General features: G+C 37.5%; 1 long non-coding RNA gene across 1 annotated transcript in view; it reads left to right on the top strand.

Moving 5' to 3' along the window:
• LOC119505439 overlaps positions 1-21,359 on the top strand; it is a 55,730-nt gene extending 34,371 nt beyond the window's left edge. The window contains exon 3 of the long non-coding RNA XR_005210742.1: positions 21,270-21,359. This is a non-coding gene — a long non-coding RNA (uncharacterized LOC119505439). The remainder of the gene's footprint in view (positions 1-21,269) is intronic.
• The last annotated feature ends 829 nt before the right edge of the window (positions 21,360-22,188 follow it).

The following is a 22,188-nucleotide window of genomic DNA, read 5'->3' as shown; positions in this document are numbered from 1 at the left end:
CTTTGGGGCACTCTGCCCTGTAAAGTAAACTTGATTATTGGTTTTTCTATTTCTTAAAAGTAAGTTGTGATTTTAATTGGTATTGCATTGAATCTATAAATTAAGTAGAATTGATACCTTAACTATATTTAGTATATCAATCCATGTGCATGTTCTATCCTTCCATTTATTTAGGCCCTGTATGGATTTTCTTAGCAAGTTCTTGTAGATAACTGTGTATAGGCTTTTTTAAAATCCAGTTTTATTGAGATATATTTACATACCATAAAATCATCCATGGTGCACAATCAAATGTTCACAGTACCATCATATAGTTGTGCATTCATCACCCCAATATATTTTTGAAAATTTTCCTTACACTAGAAAGAATAAAAATAAGAATAAAAAAAGTAGAAAAGAATACCCAACTCATTCCTCCTCCCACCAAATTCTTCATTTAGTTTTTGACCCCATTTTTCTACTCATCCATCCATAGATTGGATAAAGAGAGTGTGAGCCACAAGGTTTTCACAATCACAGTGTCACCCCTTGTAAGCTACATAGTTATACAATCAACTTTAAGAGTCATGTCTACTGGTTTACATTTGATAGTTTCAGGTATTCACTTCTAACTATTCCAATACACTAAAATCTAAAAAGTGATATCTGTATAATGCATAAGAAGGCCCACCAGTGTGGCCTCTCAACTCCACTTGAAATCTCTCAGCCACTGAAACTTTATTTTGTTTCATTTCACTTCCCCGTTTTGGTTAAGAAGCTGTTCTCAATTCCATGATGCTGGGTCCAGTTTCATCCCCAGGAGTCATATCCTCTGTTGCCAGGGAAATTACACCCAAGGGAGTCAGGTGCCACATACAGGGAAAGGGAAGTGAGCTCACCTGTCTAGTTGGGTTAGTTAGAGAGAGAGGGCCACATCTGAGCAATAAAAAGGTGCTAAGAGAGAGACACTTAGGTACAATTATAAGCAAGTTTAGCCTCTCCTTTAGAGCAAGGAAATTCATAAGGGCAAGCCCCTAGATGGAGGGTTTGGCACAACAAACCATCAGTTCTCAGTGTTTGTGAGAATTTCAGCAACATCCCAGGTGAGGAAGTCCAACACTTCCATATTTCCCCCCAGCTTCTCAGGGGGCCCTGCATATATATTTTTATTCTCTGCCCAAATACTTTTGGATATGTTGCTATTTCACACTACCCTGTACAAATCTACCAGTTCTCACACCCTATTCAAAGTTCCATGTAATTAGGGTTTTGGAACAAACTGTACAAATTAAAGTGTTTAGTGTACTACCAAAAATATAGATCCTGCACCAAATAAACATCTCTTCCCTTGGTCTCACACAGAAGTTGAAGTTTTAAAATGCAGTCAGGATTGATGGTGGTGCAAGAAGGTGGAGTGGTGAGGCACAGAATTTCATCTGTCCTCTAGCACAGCTGGTAATTACCCAAGAACTATAGGAAACAATGTTTCTGGTGTCTCCAGTAACCTGTCACACATTGGACACCAGTTTGGAGTCAGAGGAAAAGCTGAGATCACAGTGAATATTAGAACACTCACCCAGTTGTGGAGGAGAAAAGAATTTGTTTTCAATCTTGCAAGAATGGATGCACAGCCAGAAACATGGCAGGCATGCCAGAAAAAGAAAATGGTGATAGTTATATCCTACACCTAATACAAATATCCCTTCCCTGTTTCTCCATTTGTTGGATACTCCAGAGGGTACAGCCTATCTGAGAGAGCTAACTAGTCTGCCTTTGGGATTTTAAATTGTACAGCCTATATGAGACAGCCCATACAGTTTAAATTTCCCACTGAGAGTTCCCACCTTTGCTTATAGCTAGCACCAACTCTGGGCTTACGTTAAGGTCTCTCTCCTTCCCTTTAACTGGGGAGCCCATTTAAGCCTGTCTTGTTTAGTTTTCATTTTCCCTACTCCATGTTGTCTTTATGTGAAAGCTAAACTTAAAGCTTTCTTACAGATTCCCTCCTCTTTCTTTTAAAACTCTTTTTAGTTTTCACATTCTAGTGTCTCAAATTTGCTAAGAGCTTTTTCACATTCCTCATTAGAGGAATATTTTTCCTTAAGGGGGGATATAGATTGTTCTGCTGATATTCTTGGTTAGGGTGGTTTTGATGAGTCTCTGAACTAACCACTGGGCACACAGGATAATGTAACAACCACTGTGAACACTCCAGCTGAAATTATAAGGGAAGTTAAAACAGATGTTGCAATTCCTTTCCATTTCCTGAATTAATTTTCCAACCACCCCATGGGTGGGTTGTTAATGTCAGAATTTTTTGCTAGTTCCTGAGATAAGGCTGTTAAGCCTTGTAAAGCCTTGGTGATAGTTCCATTCGGTGCCACATTATTGGGGATGAGCATGCAACAACTTCCCCCAATCATAACATAGACACTTCCCTTTTCAGCTAACATTATGTCCAAGGTCATTCTGTTTCCCATACCATTTTGTTAGTGGAATCCAACTGTTCTTCTATTCTCTTAATGGCATCCCTGGTGTAATTGATAAATCTTTGCTGACTATAATAGATATAATAGATCCAATCCACATTTTTATTGATGGTGACCTACCAGAATAAGAATGATTCAAATCCTGCAGCCACTTGACTTCTAACTTTAAACTCATTTGGATCTCCCCAGAGAACCCCTATACTATCTAAAGAAATTCTTTAATTAAAGAAACCAGGTACATTTCATACATTTCTCTTATCTCTTTTGCCTTGGGTTGGTACTTTTTACTTTCAAATTCCAGAGGGAATGGGATAGCCAATTGAACCAGAGTGCAAGTTCCTCCCCACTTTTCACACAGTGTTGGCTGGAGAATGCCCTTCCCGCAGTATCGCTAGAGGTCTGCTTGGGGTGTAGCTAAGCTGGAGAAGTTGCCAGTGCTATCCTTACTCATGTTCCACACTTGTGTACATGAAGCCATGGTTCCAAGATCCTGGAGCCCTTCTTCCCATCTGGAGAGGCAGGCAGAGTGGGTTCTGGGACCAAGGTGAGAAACTACTATGACTTGACACTTCCTTTCTGGACTGGAGGAAAAAGGGAGGACAACATACTACAACTTTCACCAAATATAACATCTTGAAAGAGGAGTATTATACACTTAAACTTCTTTTCATGTTTTCCCATACACAAAGGGAAGGGCACAATTTGAACAGTGGGTCAGTCTGTTGCACAAGCATAACAGTTGCTTTGTTTAGACTCTGGATGGTATATTTGACCCATTCTACTGAGGCACTTGTATCTCCATAACCTGTCTCTATTTCTATGATCTGCTTTAAGTTTCTGGCCTCAAGTACTCTAATGACCTTGGGGTCATTTTGAACTGGAGAATTGGACTCCAGCCAAGTTTTCCTTAATGGTTTCCCTCTGATGTTGGTGAGACCCATCCCTTTGTAATGTGTTGTCCACCAAACAGTGTTCTAAGAGTAACAGGGGTCAGATATCTCATAACTTACACTCCCAAATATTTGCCCCCCAACAGTCTTGCTATCTGGATGGTCTGCCCACATAAATATGTATGTTCCTCCCTCAGTTGTCACTGATTTTCTAGATTGCCACAGTTAATTACTTGACAAGCCTCAAACTGTACAGTTTGGGGCTCTAAGCCTTTGACTATGCTTATAATCAATTTAGCAGAACTTGTTACACCTTGAATATGGAACAATATGATCAGTACAAGCAATTTCATGATTAAGCTATTCACAGAGAACAATGCAAACATAGGATTCAATCCAGCCCTCCTCCCTTCCTCATATGTTCCTCAACTATTGCCTTTTTAGAGTGATCCTTAGGGGATCTGAGGTGGGAGTCACTCTCCAGGATTTGGGTTGAGTTGCTGGGTACTTATTATCCCTTTACACATTTGTAATGAGTCCAGTATCTTTCTGCTGTTTGAACTGCTGTCTCAGTCATCAGCAAGACTTGATAGGGTCCCTCCTAGATCAGTTGAAGTTTGGATTCGCTCCATGACTTGATTAGGACCCAGCTGCCAGGCTGATGTTGATGGACAGCAAATTCAAGAGGTAGAGTCTGGGCCAGGAATCCACAGTGCCTGAGAGATTATAAAGTAGAAGACAAGGCCAGTATATAATTTTTAAGGAAAAGTTCCTTCATATCTAGGGAGGGGAGTTCTCCAGTTCTCCCAGGAAAAGGCAAACCAAAAGCATTTCATAAGGGGAAATTCCCAGTTCTTTTCTAGGGGCATTCCTAATTCTTAGCAGGGCTATAGGTAAACATTTGATCCAGGGTAACTTTGTTTCCAAAACTAATTTAGAAATGTGTTTTTTAAGATTCAATTCATTCTTTCCACTCTCCCAGAGGATGACAGATGCCAGGGGATGTGGAAGTCCCAAGGGACATCCTGGCTTCCCATGACATTCTGCAGCACAGAGGAGGTAAAGTGGCTACCATTGTCAAGTCTATATTTTCCACTAAACCATAATGGGGAATGATTTGTTCAAGGATAACTTTAGAGGTTCTCAATTCTGTGGCTGAGGATAGAGGGTTGGCCTCCAACCATCTGGTGAGATGGTCTACAATCACCAAAATATACTTTAAATGACTTATTGGGTGCATATCAGTGTACAAATTATGCACCATTCACATATTTGTTTAGCAACTGTATAAAGGCTTACACATCCAAATTGCCTAAGTACTAAATCACATATGGTCTGTACCCTCACAATGACTCCCCTGGTGTAAAACTGCTAATACCTCCTTCAGGTACAGACACTCCTGAACTCATTTGCATGAAAAGCAGCAAGAATTTACCAACATTTAAGGCTATCTACTGGTTAAAAAGAATGGAACAATTAGATTAATGAACACAAAAGGCTCACCATTTTTAAATGCCCACTTAAAATCTAGTCTTTACTACACCTACTTTAGTTATGCCTGAACATGCTTGATTCACATATGTGTACACCTTGAACACACACAAGGTTTTCTGTCAGATGAGTAATAACCCACTCTCCAGGGAGAGGAGGACAAGTCTTGGTGTGTGACATTTGACAACATATGTGGTGTCTCTATTGCCACAGCAACCTGGCATCACCAAACACAGAGCTGAGAAAAGATATGCACCACTCACTGTCCTAAGTTTATTTCATTCAGCTTTAGTGAAGCTCAACCCCTAAAGGAACATGTGCATATAATCCACTTGCACTTTGAGTATGAATCTTTTGCTTTTGCCCAAAATATATCAGCAAAACCATGCTATGAATCACAAGAACGTGCAAAGCCCCCCATATATCTGGAACTCAGACAGATACATATAACTTATATACATACTCATAACCATACAAAACACATACACATTACATCCATTTACAATCATGTACAGCAAAGACACTATTGTTACATATACAGAGAAAACCTTCACAAGTCTTTCTCACTTTCCTCAGTCTTCACACTATCATGAACCTGCACACAATTGCCCAGCTCTAGAGTACACACAAACTAGACCATGCTACAAAGACACAAAGAAGTATCTCTAGTTTACTACAGATGAGAACACAGGAAATTTCTGCCAAGTCCTAAATCATACACTGACAAACTCCCACTGTTCCAAAGACTCCTACATAATCATATTGCATGCTTTCATTGCATAGAAATGCAATTATCACACATCCCTGTATAAACATACAACCCAAACTTCCATTAGATACATGAATTTTCAACTCTCAGAATGCATTCAAATACACAGTCCTAGAAAATGTGTATATAACTTCCCATGCACCCTGATACACACATTAATGAAATTTAAACACAATTTCACAAGACTTAATTACACAACATACTAAAATATGCAAATGTATTCACCAATACCTATTCAGCCACACATTACTTAAGTATATGAATAGAGAATTACATAAACCGCATGCTAAAAGCCATCCTCTTCTTTCTTTTTAACTCACCCCAACTTCTTCTCTATCTCACCTCTGTTTCCTTCCTGTCTTGTAGACTCTCTTAAAAACTCATCCAATGGCTTATCTAGCCATTCATCCATTTTCTGGATCTTTTCTGAATATTAGGCCAAAATGCCTTTATATAGCTGACCTTTAGCATTGCCAGACCACAGGATACTTAGGATCCATTCCTGAGTATTCTCTCATCTGGTCTCAACATTCACAGGTAAATTGAAAGGTAAACAGGGTTTAAGGGACCAAAACAATTCCTAAAACCCACAGGGCAAACTCCAGTGGATTTTAAAGTCTGAGTGTCATTTACAGAATGTTGTATACTTGGGGCTTGAGAGAGTGAGAGTCCAACCATTTCCAAAGGCTTTTGTGGCAGCCCTTTTCTCTCCAAATGCTGGGGTGAGTACTCCAACATATCCAGATGTTGGGGAGACAACCGTTTTGGCCACACCCTCCTCAAAGATGAGACTGCCACCCCTCTCTGAACAGTGGGGTGATGGCCAGGCTCTCCCCAATTCCCTGGGAATTCTTTGGGGCCCAGGGTGGCAAAACTCTTCTGGAGCATTGAGGCAGAAATCTCACCCTTGGCCTCTGGGGAAATCTCCCCCTTTCCATGTGTGTGGGCCACTCTACTCTCCCAGGCTGAGACCACTTGACTCCAGACCTCAACCTCCATGGCTCTGTTGGGGATTTAGGTACAGCCAATTTTATTCCAGGTGGATGCTGCCTCTCCCTTTCTCTCATAGCCACCCTCTTCACCATTCCCCTTTCTTCTCCCATAAAGGGGATATTTAGTAGGGACATAAGTTCAGACCAGATATATAATTGATTTAATTGTTCAGATAGCTTTGCTGGGTCTTTCATTAATGATTTTCACCCTCCTTTCCTTTGGAACCTCCAGAAATGGAAGTTTTTGAATATTCCTCTTACACTGTTTTAATTCTTTTCTTAACTGTTGGTAGGTTGTAACTGGTGGAGCAGTCAGCAATGACTGGCTCTCCAATTGCCTGGGGATACAGACTGGCCCCACCAAATCTCCAGGCTTCAATGGTTCCTGCCCCAGTGGGAGAGGGGAAACATAAGACAGGGGAATGCTTATCCCAGGTTTTAGTTTCTAAAGATTCTGGGGTTTTAAGTTTTATGAAACAAAACTGGTCCCCTTTCCCTGCAGACAGCACATGGCATAGTCAGATTCCCCCTTGGAAAAAGATTTCTTTTAATTAACATAATGCATGAGGTCAGCACAGAGCCAACACTTATCTCCCTTGTATTTTGGCCAGAATACATCCAGTGACAAAATGCTCTCTTTTGTAAACATAACAATATTTGATCATTTTTCTTTTATCCTTTCCCTTGGTCTGATCATGTTTGGCCCAATATTTCAACATGTTCCCCAATGGACTATTTAGAAGAATGTTCCCAGGGGACCATAAAGGTACCCCCTTCCCTGTATTCCCATCTGGCCAACTGCCTCCACTCTCCATTCTGAGTCTTGCCTGGGCATCTTTCCCTTAAGATCAGCTTCAGACTCATCAGAATGTTCCAACCACCAAGGCAATGGTCTTTTTCTTTACCTTGGTCTATGCATAGAGTTACCTGGTTGCTGCGAGGTGTGTTTTTCCTTCCCCTTTTCTTGTTCATCATCATCAGTCCTAAGCATCTGATCACAGGTCTCACCAGCAGTCAGAGGTGGGTTCCTGGTGATGAAGTCCAAGTCTGCTCAAATGGCAGGGTGTGTCTTCCCTTCCTCTGGCTCAGGGTTTCCCCTTGATGCTTTGGATCCTGGATGAGCCCCCAAATTGTTAGAGACAAGCATTATACCTTAAAAATGCTTGCCCAGTTGTGGAGGAGAAAAGAATTTATTCACAATCTTGCAAGAATGGATGCACAGCCAGAAACATGGCAGGCTTGCTGTTCTAGTTTGCTAATGCTGCCAGAATGCAAAACACCAGAGATGGATTGGCTTTTATAAAAGGGGGGTTTATTTGGCTACACAGTTACAGTCTTAAGACCATAAAGTGTCCAAGGTAATGCATCAGTAATCAGGTACCTTCACTGGAGGATGGCCAATGGTGTCCAGAAAACCTCTGTTAGCTGGGAAGGCATGTGGCTGGTGTCTGCTCTAAAGTTCTGGTTTCAAAATGGCTTTCTCCCAAGACATTCCTCTCTAGCAAGCTTGCTCCTCTTCAAAACATCACTCACAGCTGCACTCAGTTCCTTCTCTTTGAGTCAGCTCATTTACATGGCTCCACTGATCAATGGGTGGGGCCATGCCTCCATGGAAATCTCCAATCAGAGTCATCACCCACAGCTGGGTGGGGCACATCTCTAAAGAAACACTCAAGGAAATCTAATCAAAACTGATAATGTCTGCCCACACAAGATTACATCAAAGATAATGGTGTTTGGGGGACATAATACATTCAAACTGGCACATTCCACCCCCTGGACCCCAAAATGACATTATCTTTCCATATACAAAACACATTCATACCACAACAATATCACAGAAATTTACATCATTTCAGTAACAATAGTTAAGTACAAAATTCTATCAAAATCAATTATAGGTGTAGTCAGTCCTAAGGCATAATTTTCCTTTAGCTGTGGATCTGTGAACTTAGAACAAGTTATGTGCATCCAATATACAAAGGAGGGACATTCATAGGATAAAAATTCCCATTTTCATAAGGAGAAACAGTAAGGAAAACAGGGTTAACAAGACCAAAACAGTTCCTAAAACCCACAGGACAAACTCCATTAGATTTCAAAGTCTGAGAGTCATTTACAGAATGATGTTGCATCCTTGGGGCTTGAGAGAGCAGGAATCTAACCCTTCCTAGGGGCTTTTGTGGCAGCCCTTTCCTCTCCAAATGCTTGGGTGAGTGCTCCAACATATCCAAACAGTGGGGAGACCACCTTCTCGGCCCCACCCTCCTCAAACATCGGGGCAGCTCCTGGATTCCCTTCCATCTCTGGGCACATGCTCAATCCCTTCAGAACAGTGTAGTGGCAGCCAGGCTCTACCCAATTCCCTGGGAATGTGCTCCACCCTCTTTGGGGCTTGGGGTGGCAAGACATTTCCTGAGCATCGAGGCAGAAGGCCTGCCCTTGACCTCCAGGACAAACTCACCCTTTCCATGTGTGTGGGCCACTCCGCTCTCCCAGCCCAAGACCTCTTGACTCCAGACCTCAACCTCCATGGCTCTGTCCTTTCCATGACTGTGGGCTGCTCTGCTCTCCCAGCCCTAGACCTCTTGACTCCAGACCTCAACCTCCACGGCTCTGTCTTTGAAGAAAATTTTCCTTCAATTTGTTCCTTGTCTGTCTCCTCCAGTCCAGACTGGCAATGGCTCAGTCTATAAAGATCTCACAAAAATTCTGTTGGCTTTGCATGAAGCACACAGGGGTCAAAACCATAAGACAATAGGACTTTTCACAAATCCTTTCTGCTTAACTCCTTTTCCAATCTTGGCTTGTACTGAAATGGTGGCTCAGTTCCATGTTTGGGTATATCCTCACACTGGGCTGTAGCTTCTGGGATTCCACACCTTGGAAGCTCATAATTTTCCAAGCCATCAGCTTCTGGTTTCTTTGAAACCAAGAGTTCAGTTCTATGTTTATCTCTTTCTGCTTGCATTTTACTATAAGCTGCAAGGAGAAGCCAGGGTACATCCTCCAAATGTACTTTGGAGATCTCCTCAGCTAAGTATTCCAGGTTGTCACTTTCAAATTCTTCCTTCCATCTGACACCAGGGCTCAATTTTGCCAAATTCTCTGCCACTTTAAAACAAGGATTGCCTTTCTTCCAGTTTGCAACAACACATTCATCATTTCTGCTCAAGTCCTCATCAGAAGTATCTTTAGAGTCCATATTTCCATAAACAGTCTCTTTAAAGCAGTTTTGGCCTTTTCTGTCAAGCTCCTCACAATTCTTCCAGAATCTTCCCCTTATCCATTTGAAAAGCCCTTCCAACATGTTTGGTATTTGCAGACTCAGCAGCAAAAGCACCCCACTTCTCTGGCACCAAAATCTGTTCTAGTTTGCTAATGCTGCTGGAATGCAAAACACCAGAGATGGATTGGCTTTTATAAAAAGGGGGTATATTTGGCTACACAGTTACAGTCTTAAGGCTATAAAGTGTCCAAGGTAACACATCAGTAATCGGGTACCTTCACTGGAGGATGGCAAATGGCATCTGGAAAACCTCTGTTAGCTGGGAAGGCACATGGCTGGCATCTGCTCCAAAGTTCTGGTTTCAAAATGGCTTTCTCTCAGGATGTTCCTCTCTAGCAAGCTTGCTCCTCTTCAAAACATCACTCACAGCTGCACTCAGCTCCTTCTCTTTGAGTCAGCTCATTTGTATGGCTCCACTGATCAAGGCCCACCCTAAATGTGTGGGGCCACACCTCCAAGGAAATCTCCAATCAGAGTCATCACCCATAGCTGGGTGGGGCACATCTCCAAAGAAACACTCAAGAAAATCTAATCAAAACTGATAACATCTGCCCACACAAGATTATATCAAAGATAATGGCATTTGGGGGACATAATACATTCAAACTGGCACTCTTGCTAAAGAAAGAAAATGGCAATAGTTATATCCTACACCTAATACATACATCCCTCCCTTGTTTCCCCATAGGCTTGGTATTCCAGAAGTTACAGCCTATCCAAGAGAGCTAACTAGCCTGTCTTTGAGATTTTGAATTGTACAGCATAACTCATTGATTTTTTCCATCTTACCAAATATGAAGGATGGTATGGACAATGGAGGTGTTGTTGGATGGGATACAGAAGATTTTTAATAACCTATCCAGAGAAGTAAGCACTCAAAGTATACTCCCCAAGTTGGAAATCATTTTATAATAACTTTTTTTTTCTACAGCTGTAGACAAAATGTCCCCAAATCCATTTTGGGACAAAGGGTTGCCTCATCCCATTAAGAAATCTTGGAATCCATGACCATATATAATTATAGCACTTTGAAAGCTGGTGTTGATTCAAATGGTCCACTCACTGGGGAGGTGGGGTTTTGGTGATAAATACCTTAATGATTTTCCCTAGATTTTGAGTCTGATTTGTATCATATTGATTGTAAAGTTTTTGATCTACATTTTCAAGTACTGGCCACCAGTAATTTTCCATGATCTCTTTCAATTTTTTTTTTTTTTTTGTACTCTCTGATGTTAATTTCATGGAGTACTCTTTTATAAGTTGTTTTAGGACCCTGGGGTGACCAGAAAGTCATCTAGGAACCCCCAGAGTCCTATCCCAGAATGTATTTTATAACACTGCTCTTACCATATGTCTTTTTCAAATTCAGAAGCATTTTGTTGATGGTTAATTAATTTGGAATGGTCTCATGAGGGAATTTATTTAAGATATAAAACCTTGTTACTTATGAAATTTGTTGTACTGTTCCTTTTTGTTTTTGGCATTTCTTATATTCTGGTTCAGTTTGAAGAGAGTGAGATTCTATTTTTCTTTTTTTTAAGGTGATAATAATGCTTGTAATAGTTCAGATACTTTTTTATCATTTTATTTTTTTCCTGTTAAGGTCAGGAATCTCCACTGTTTTCATAAAACTCCAAAATCATGAGCTACTCCAAATGCTCATCTGCTGTCAGTATACGTATGTATATACATATAGCAACAGCTTATCCTTTAGCTATAAGAGAGCCTCTAATTAAATGTTTTAACTTGGCTTGCAAGGTCATGAGGTCAAGACATTGTTGACTATCAATTGCTTCTGATGTATTGTTTTCTTCATAGCCAGCCTGACCTTATGTGTTTCTGTTTTAAGATAATGCACATCTACAAATAACATCAAGTCCAGGTTAATCAAGGGTTTTTTGTCAGTCTGGTCCTGGATAGGATCACTGAGAAAACACAAACTCACAATCTCAAGGCACATCTTCAGGCAGTGGCAACAAATTTGGGGGTTTAAAGTATTACAGAAGAGAATTTGGATATTTCAAGGAGAGAAAAATATGGTTTCATAAGTGGTCAACTTGTTAGCTCATATATGCTGGGGTTTCCTTGAAAATAGAAGCTGGTGAACAGCACATGGCTGTTTTAACCATAAAGTGAGACCTTCAACCAAATCATCTGATACCTCAACTAATTTGGCAGCAGAGGCTCTGCCTTCAGACAACTGGGAATGCAGTAGCTTAGCATCCATCTGAAAGCTTCATACATATAGATCTCTGTTTTCTCCCATGCCTTTGAGTGAGGAAACTTAAAGCTTGATATTGATTTTCACAAATAAACAATGAAAATGTTTAATTGCAATTGGGTAAACTTAAATTTGGTGGTTGCAAGGACTGTATAAAGTACTTTTGAAGATGTTTAAAGGGTTCTGCTGGTTAAGGAATTTGATCCTGTCCCACCCTTTCACTTTCACCAGGGTTATGTAAGTAAGAGTTGAAACATGATCTATATAATAGCCTTACTTCTCATTTAAAGAGTCTTTATTTTGCTGAAGGCAAAGCTATGACCTGTATATTATTGCAAGCACTTTCAGGGAAGCACCAATTGTGTAACAATGTAATAGACAAGGAAATTTGGTCATTCATGTGGCATGTAACATTTTTTTAGCAAAAGAATTGAAATTATAGCCAATAACACTATACTGTGATTTTGCCAACTGAAATGTCACAGGAAAATTTGGGATCAAGAAGACTTTATGATTTTTTTTAGTGAAGGAAAAATGTCAAAGTTATCAGGAGTGTTTCATACTTTGCCAAATAAGGTCAGAGTTCACTGTGAAACAACTCTTGGGTCCCTATTTATCCAAAGTGACAATAAAGCATATAAAAATAATTATGGATGTTAATGTTATTCTTTCAAATATGTAGTTATTTTCAAAGTGAGAAAAAAAATCTTTTAAACAATCAAGAGATGATCAGTTCAGGTAATTATTTTGGCAACACACAGACTATATGCCTTCTAGGCCAAATACTCAAAATGTAAATAAAGCTTTTTATAACCTCTTACCAAGAGCAGACCAATAATCCCAGTCAACACTGTCATTTTAACATAGAGGAAATCAAATTGTAGTTTTGCATGAATACACTATCTCTTAAAAATCTTATAGGAAAACCTGTTAAATCTTACGAACTTTGACCACAAAAAATAAAAGTTCTTTTCTGCAAACTGTCATAAACTTTCCATATCCATTAAAGTTTTATCCTACTTTTTTCTCTTATTTTACTCTGTAATAACCAGTCATTTGCTTTAGGACAAAACAACTCATTCAGTGTTCAAATTGCAATTTACCATGAATGCTCCACATTCTGGTCTATAATCATCCTTGGCCAATTTGTATTGTTTACAAAATCCTTGCCATTTTTTTTTGGAAAGGGAGCTACTGGGCTGCTCCTGACAACTCACTGTCCTTGTGTCTACTTTATTTTATGGAACATAAAAAAGAAGCAAAATATAATAATAAAATTCCAAATAAGCAAACAATGTTTACAGACTATTTTTTATGTGTATAGAAAATTAGAAAGACAAAGATAGAGGTATGAATATATACATTTTTCCTTTAAGAAATAGTTGTGTTCATGATATCAATAAATGCAAACTAGTCATTCACAGAAATAATTATAATTTTGGGTTTTTTTAATTGATGCATATTTCACAGACATAATTATAGTAGTGTATTTAATTGATGCATATTTTATATAAAATATATATTTTATTAAACTATTATTCCATGTGAAATTTGGATAAGAAGAGTAATATGAAAAGTTGAACATCAATAAATTTTTAAGCTAATGTTTTGGAATGTTTAATAATCACATCAACTTTCAGAAAATAGATTATCTCATAATTCCCTATCTCATGTAGTGATTGTCTAATTACATTATGCAGCATTTTATAACACTATCAAATGACAAATTTGGCGGGTAATTATGTGTTTTGAAGAAATGTTCTTTAAAATACTTCACCAATTGTTACATTACCTGCAGTATTCATTTTGATCTTTGTGCATTTCTGTCATTTGAAAATGATTTTTAATTTGAAATTTTGATTTATTTTTTTGTTCCTTAAGATAATAAAAATATTTAATTTTGTTACTTTTTCTGAAAAAAAATCATTTTAATCTTATAACTGTGTTGTTGTATAGGATTATTTTTATATTTAAAGTGGCATACTATGAACTTTTGCAAGCATCAACTTGAGGATCATTAGGAATAGTGTTATTATAAATTAAACTTCACATAAAATGAAAAAACTCAAACACAAGAAAAAGATTTAAAGTATCTGTGGTGAAAATGTATAAGCCACCATTTTAACTTATAGTGTACAATGAACACTTTACTATATATTTTCTCATTTATTTACACCCCCCTTCTCCATCTTCAACCATCTTTGTTTCTCTGTGCATGTGTGTTTTTTCAAAATTCTTTACATTTCAAACTAAGTTGCAAACATTATTTTTTTCACCCTTAAATCCTTTTGGATGCTTATCAGTAATTGAAGTTAATTATTTTGGTATGATTCTTGTTTTGGCAAATTTTATAGCCAAATGAATGCATCTTAAATTTTTATGTTTCAGTTAAATTTGAAAAAATCACCAAGATAACATAAACCCCTAACAAATATAGAACTTTACTATCATCCCAGAGAGTTCCATCTCTCCTTCATAGTTAATTGTGAAATCTATTCCACATTAGAGAGGGGCAATTACTTATCTATCTTATAATTGGGAAATTTTTCCTGCTATAGAACTTTACATGAAATAATTCATGCTATAGTCACTCTTTTGTGTAATTATTTTTTAAAAATCAAGGTAATGTTTTTGAAATACATCCATTGAGCTGGGTATATCAGCTGTTGATTACTTTAAATGTGTTTGTACTATTCTGTTGTATAAATGAACCAAAGATTATTTTTCAATTTATCTTTGATGGACACCTGCACTGTTTCCACATTTTAGTTAATGTGAATGAAACTGCTATGAACATTCTTGTACAACTTTCTTTTGATATATTCTTTCAATAATCTTGAGTTCATAATGAAGATTTGACTTACAGTTTCCTATTAGTTTTATAAGAAATTGTCAATTTTTTTGGGAATTTTTGTAGCATCTTGAATACCACCAAAATGCATGAGATGTAGGATTGAGCAATAGCATTCTAGTCATTTGGTGTTACCAGATTAAGTTTAGAAAATTCAGGGTTGTGTAGTAGCATATCATTATGATTTAATGGCATTTACCTTGAGAATATATTGAGATGGAAAACATGCTGAGTCATTTAACAAGCCTCCATGGTATAGAAAGACTTAGTTTTACATAACATGTTTTCTGACCACAATGGAATTAAATTAGACCTCAGCAAAAACAAAATATTTGGAAATTTAACAACACACATTTAACAAATCTGTATGTCAAAAATAAATCAGAAGGAATATTTGAAAATATGTAGTTTAATTGAATGATAGTAAAAGTAAAATATATCAAAATAGGTGAAATAAAAATAAAACAGTTCCTAGACAGAAGTTTACATCTGTTAGTGCTTGTTCTGAAAGAGCCCTGTGCTGGTTTGATGTATTCTGTCCCCCAAAATGCCATTATCTTTGATGCAGTCTTATATGGGCAGGAAACATATTGGTGTTGATTGGGTTAGAGACTTTTTATTGGATGTTTCCATGGAGACGGGATTACTCCAATGTGGGTGAGATCTATCATTGGATAATTTCCATGGAGATGTGGCCCCATCCATTCAGCATGGGCCTTGATTAGTTTACTGGAGCACTATAGAAGCTCAGACAGAAGAAGCAAGCTTGCTACAGCCAAGAGGGATGCTTTGAAGAATGCAGAGGAGCTGAGAGAGGAACTGCAGACGAGATACAGCGTGAAGATGGCCATTGAAAGCAGACTTTTGCTCCAGAGAAGTTAAGAGAGGAAAAACATTCTAAGAGCAACTAAGACTGACAGTTCTGAGGAATTGCAGCCTGGAGAGGAACATCCTGAGAGAAAGCCATTTTGAAACCAGAAATCTGGAGCAGACACCGGCCATTTGCCTTCCCAGCTAGCAGAAGTTTTCTGAACACCATTGGCCACCCTACAGTGAAGGTACCTGATTGTTGATGACTTACGTTGGATACTTTATAGCCTTAAAACTGTAATTTTGTAACCAAATGAACCCCCTTTATAAAAGCCAGTCCATTTTTGGTGTTTTTCATTCTATCAGCATTAGCAAACTGGAACAAGCCCCTACAACTCTGCTTCTCAGTTCCCAAGTTTAATGATAAGATCACTGTATAAATCTTTGTAAATGTCCCCTGCACTTATTTCCCTAGTCCTCAGCAGAGTGAATAACACTACACTCTTATCTCTAACCTCTCTCAGCTGCACTGACCTTTCTAACAAAGGAAGAATAAGTCAACAGGAATAATAAACAGAGTTTCCAGGACATAATCAATGTCTCCTGGCCAAATGTTTACTCCTAGGCATCTTAGTTATATTTTAGCAAACTCAGAGAGGAAACTAGATTGCCTCCTCTAAACTTTTGATTACACACTTTAAGTTTTCTCATTTCTGGGAGAATCCATAAATGTCATCTCCCTTATTTTCCTTTGTTTCTTCCCAATCTCTTTGATCCACATAATGCATATAAATCTATTTTTGCAGTCCTTCAAGAAGGGTCTTAGGCTGTGAGTTCTGTCTCTGCAGGCTAATAAACCATGTTCCTTGTGACCAAACTCATGTAATGAGTCATTTTTGCTGTGCTGGGTGAGAACCTGAAACCTACAGGGTGCCATTCAGCTCTGGAAAAGGAGAAAGGTACAAAATCAATGGCCTTCAGTGCTCTCTTGTTAATCTAGGAAAAGCAAAACAAAGTGAACCTTAATTAAATATAAAAAGAATGAAGTAATAAAAAAGAAGAAATAGCAAAATTCAAATGATATATAAAAAGAGAAACAAAAGAGAACGTGATAAAAAAAGTTTTCTTTGAAAAGATCAGCCAAGTTCATTAACTACTTCCTTAATCTATCATGAATAAAAAAGAATGGATCTGAGATACCAAGAAGATGATGGCATAGAGAGGAGTGGAAGTTAGTGCCCTTGGAACAACTAATAAACAACCAGGAACAACTAGCAAAAATCTGAAATAATTGCTAGGGGACAACCATGACTCTCCACACATCACACACCAACCTGGATTGGGAGGAATGCTAGAGATGGCAACATAAAATCTGTAAGTAAAAATGGCAGATCCAAGCCAGGAGTCCCCTCTGCCAACAGCAGCCTAAACTGAAAACCTCACTGTAGTAGAAAGCAGCACCCTCTGAACAAGAAAATATACCACAGTGCAGCTCCAATTGCTGTTTTAATTAACAAATGTGGACTGCTCAATACAAGCTACAAATCCCCCAAAAGCAGATAGAGGCTTTTAGTGATGACTGACATTAAATAGCTGGAGAAGTTCTCTGTCATGTGAGTGGGAGCCCAGGGGAACAGGTGCTATCTCTGGCTGTCAGGTGAAGATGGAGGGACATGGACAGGCCCTGAAGGGGAACTTTTTCTCTCTTTCTCAACCTGGGTGGCTCAGTGGAGACAGCTACTGCCATTTTCAGTTCACAGACCTCTAACCCAGACAAGAGTGGAGATAGCAGAGTCAGAGAGACAAAGAACCTATTTAAATGCAGATGATAACTCCCTAGGGAGTATATCTTCCCTAAGAGGAAAGAGATCATGCCCAGCTCTACTATCAGCCTCCCATTCAGAACTATACCCCAGAGACTGGGGGAAAATAGCCAAAACAGAAACTGAGCTGGCCACACCTCATCCTCCTTACACCAGTCAGGAGCTACAGGTTGAAAGATGCCACCTCCTGAGCATGTTAGGAAAAGTACAGCAGCTAGAGTCCTCACAGGGTGTGTAAATTTTCTAAGACACACTCTCAGGGAAACCTAATGCTGAATATTATTCCCTTCTGGGATCTGAGCCCATTATGGTCTGGGAAAACCTGATTGGGGTAAACAAGGAAACCAGATGCCTAGACAACAAAACATTACAACCTACAGTAAGAAAAACAAAGTTATGGCCCAGTTAAAAAACAAACTTACACTTCAACTGAGATATAGGAATTGAAATAACTAATGCTAAATCAATTCAAAAAGTTTTGAGAAGTTATGGCAAAAAAGATGAAGCATATAATGAAAATACTGAGTGAATATAAGGTAAAAATTGAAAGTTAAAAAAATAGCTGGCAGAATCTATGGCAATGAAAGGCACAACACAAGAGAAGAAAGACACAAGGGGGACATGTAATAGCAGATATCAAGAAGCAGTAGAAAACACTCAGGAACTGGAGAACAAGAAACCTGAAATCCTACACACAAAAGAACAGATAGGGAAAAGAATGGAAAAATATGAGCAATGTCTCAGGGAATTGAATGACAACATGAAATGCATTAATGTATATGTCATGGGTGTCCCAGAAGGAGAAGAGAGGGAAAATGGGCAGAAGCAATAATAGAGGGAATAATCAATGAAAATTTCCCTTCTCTCATGAAAGACATAAAATTACAGATCCAAGAAGTGCAGCATACCTCAAAAAGAATAGATCTGAATAGGCTTACATCAAGATGCTTAATAATCAGATAATCAAACTCAAAGACCAGGAGAGGATCCTGAAAGGAGCAAGAGAAAAGTGATCCATCACATACAATGGAAGCTTGTGAAGACTGTGCAGATTTCTCATTAGAAACCATGGATCCAAGTAGGAAGAAATGTGATATATTTAAGATACTGAAAGAGAAAACTCACCAATGAAGAATCCTATATCTGGTAAAACTGTCCTTCAAATATGAAGAAGAGTCTAAAATATTCTCTCACAAACAGACAATGACAGACTTTATGAACAAGAAACCTGCTCTACAGGGAATACTAAAGGGAGAACTACAGCCAGATAGGAAAAGACAGGAGTGAGAGGTTTGGGACACAATTTTGGGTGATTGTAGCACAGAAATGTAAGTACACTGAACAAACATGACTGTGAGTATGGTTGAGAATGGAAGGTGAGGAGCATGTGGGATGCCAGAAGGAATGAGGAAAGATAAGGACTAGGACTGCATAACTCAGTGAAACCCAGAGTGCTCAAAAATATTGACAAAATGTACAATTATGTTTTTACATGAGGGAGAACAAATGAATGTCAACTTTGTAAAGTGTTAAAAATAGGGTGGTATTGGTGGAAAATACAATCAATGCAAACTAGAGGCTATAATTAACAGAAACATTGTATTATGCTCCCTTTAATGTAACAAAGGCAATATACTAAAGGTAAATGCCTATAAGAGGGGGACACAAGGGAAAGGTATGGGACATTTGGCACTGGTGATGTATGACTCTTTATTCTACTCTGATTTAAAGCTATCTTTCCTTTTCTTCCAACCATCATGATTTTATTTTATTTTATTCTCTTTTTTTTCCTTTTTCTTTCATCTCTCTACCTTCTCTGACTCTTCCCCCTTCTCTGTGGAAGAGATGTACATGTCCCTATATAGATAATGGTGATGGTGTTGAATACATAAATACATGGTTATACAGTGAACCACTGATTGTTTACTTAGGATAGAATGTATGGAGTGTGAGCAAAACCATTTTTTAAAAATGGGTTGATGAGGAAATTTTGAGGGCACTATCTTGAGTGAAATAAGTCAAAACCATAAGGACAAATATTGCAGTTCTTACTGATATGAACTAATTATAATATGTAAACTCATAGACATGAAATATAAGTTACTAGGATGTAGAACAAGGCTAAAGAATGGGAAGTAGTTGCATATTATGGGAAAGATGTTCAAGTAGGTTTAACTTAAATGTTTGGTTATGGACAGAGGTGATTTTAGAATGCTGTAAGAATACCTGGTGAATGGTGTGTGAATGTGGTTGAAAGGGGAACTGAGTCACCCATGTAACCAGAAGGAAAGTTGGAGGTCAAAAGATGGGAATGTATAAAACAGTGAATCTTGTGGTGAGCAATGTCTGTGATTAACTGTACAAATATTAGAAATATCTTTCATGAATTAGAACAAATGTATGACACTATAACTAGAAGTTAATAATAGAGGGGCACATAGGGAAAATACACCTATTGCAAACTAAATGCTACAGTTATTAGAATTTAACTTTCTTCCATCAACTCTAAGAAATGTACTATACCAATACTATGAGTCAATAATTGAGGCATGGTGGTTATGGGTATGGTAAGATTTGAGTTTCCTTTTTTTGTCTTAATTTCTTTTCTGAAGTAATGAAAATGTTCTATAAATTTTTAAAAAATCAATTGTGCTGATGGATGCACAGCTGTATGATGGTGCCATGGGCAATTGATTGTACACTTTGGATCTTTGGATAACTTTGGATCTTTGGATAACTGTATGGTATGTGAACAATCTCAATTAAAAAAAGAGAGAACAGATAAAATTACCAATTTTACTAAAGAAATTTGGTTATTACTAAAAGATAGATTATAGCAAAGTATACTTTAGTGTTTGGCAGGCATTCTCTAGAAAATGAATGTGATAGACACAACTTATAAAAATAATCACTAATGATACAATTTGACTTTCAAATGAATTTAGAACTTTGGAGAACTTTTGTCATCTATATGTACATGAAAGTTTCCCTGAATTTAATAAGCTTTCTGATAATATTTTTGGTGTTATTAATACATATTAATTATCTTGGTAATATATAAGGAAATACATCGTATTAGGTAGATCTGTAAAACACTGCAAACAAACATTTTTCAGCTGAAATTTCATGATGCTACGAAATCATGCATGAGTCAAATATATACTCAAAATGCTTAATAGATCAATGAATTTCAGTCTTACAGAGCATGAAAAGTTCATTAATAGGTTTCAGATTACAAATTGCAAGTCTACTTTAAGAAACCACCATTTGTTAACTTTTGGTGCAGAACCACTAAAGAATATTGATGGTTTTCTGAATGAGTTATGAATACACTCCTATCATTTTGTAATCACATATCTGTGTGAGGTCATATATTCTTCATATTCTTCAATGAAAGAAATACTGCAAGAGTTTGAAGGAAAAAGCCAATATGAGAATACAGATTTGTTCTATTAATACAGACTTTAAAGAGGTTGTTAAATTATAAAGGGGGTTTTCTGCTTCCATAGATTATACTTTTTATCACTACTCACTAAACTTCCCACAGACTTTTATAACTGTTGATAAATGGTCAGGGAAACTGGAGAGAGATACCTATTTTTAAGCCTTCATTTCCAAGATTTTCCACAGATTTACTTTGTCTCATATACTTTCCTTCTCTCCAGATTGCCAGTTATAATAAAAATTTTCAGAACAATGACAAATTGACTCTTTTCTTATGAACATCTTTTGAGGATTAATAATTCACATTCTGAAAGGAACCTAAATCTACTGGTTACATCTCAATATGAGGATCTGTTCAAAATACACTTGGTGAGTAAGATTCCTCTTCAGTGCCACAACCTCTTTTTTTGTTTTTGTTTTTTTTACTTTTCCTTTTAAAATCAATTCTTGGATGCTACCTTTTTAAATGTAGAAGCTAATTGTCAACTATTGGTTTATAATTTTTAAGTTATTTTTAATGTGTTTATGATTTTCATTAATGTCATATGTTTAGTATGAATCTTAAGAAAGTGTATTTTGTTAGGAGTAGCAATATTTTACAGATTTCTTCTATGTAAATAAATTACATTTATCATTTGATGTAAAATTGAAAATATATTGACTCTCCTGTGAATTGGGATATCATTATTGATTACTTATTTTGTTACATTTAACAAAAAAGAAATTATTTACAAATATTATTTCAAAGAAACACCACTACGAATTTAACTTATCTCAGGGGTATAGGCAAGACATCCTCTCCTAAGCAGGAGTTGAAGGAAGGCTGGCCTCTTGAGATTGAAATTCACAATTTTCCAGTTCTTATGAGAGGTATGGCCCCTTCATGCCCATCTTAGATAAGAATCATGTTTATAAAGAAGTCAGAAGCAGAAGAATTATTGAAAGTATGCCTGAGAAGGGAATACATGAATGTTGTTCAATGAAGGAAGAAGCAAGATCACAGTTTTTGTCAATTTCTTTTAATACTTAAAAATATATATTCATATTAGGAAAGGTAAATATCTTACTTTTCAGTTATATTTGCATATTTTATTTGATTAATTTCTTTTGTGTTTTTTTTTTTGAAAAATTGTCTGACAC

This window comes from Choloepus didactylus, chromosome 10 (assembly GCF_015220235.1).
Source record: "Choloepus didactylus isolate mChoDid1 chromosome 10, mChoDid1.pri, whole genome shotgun sequence".
Taxonomy (NCBI): Eukaryota; Metazoa; Chordata; class Mammalia; order Pilosa; family Megalonychidae; genus Choloepus; species Choloepus didactylus.
Note: the sequence above shows the minus strand (reverse complement) of the source record. Positions and strands in the feature narration are given on the sequence as shown.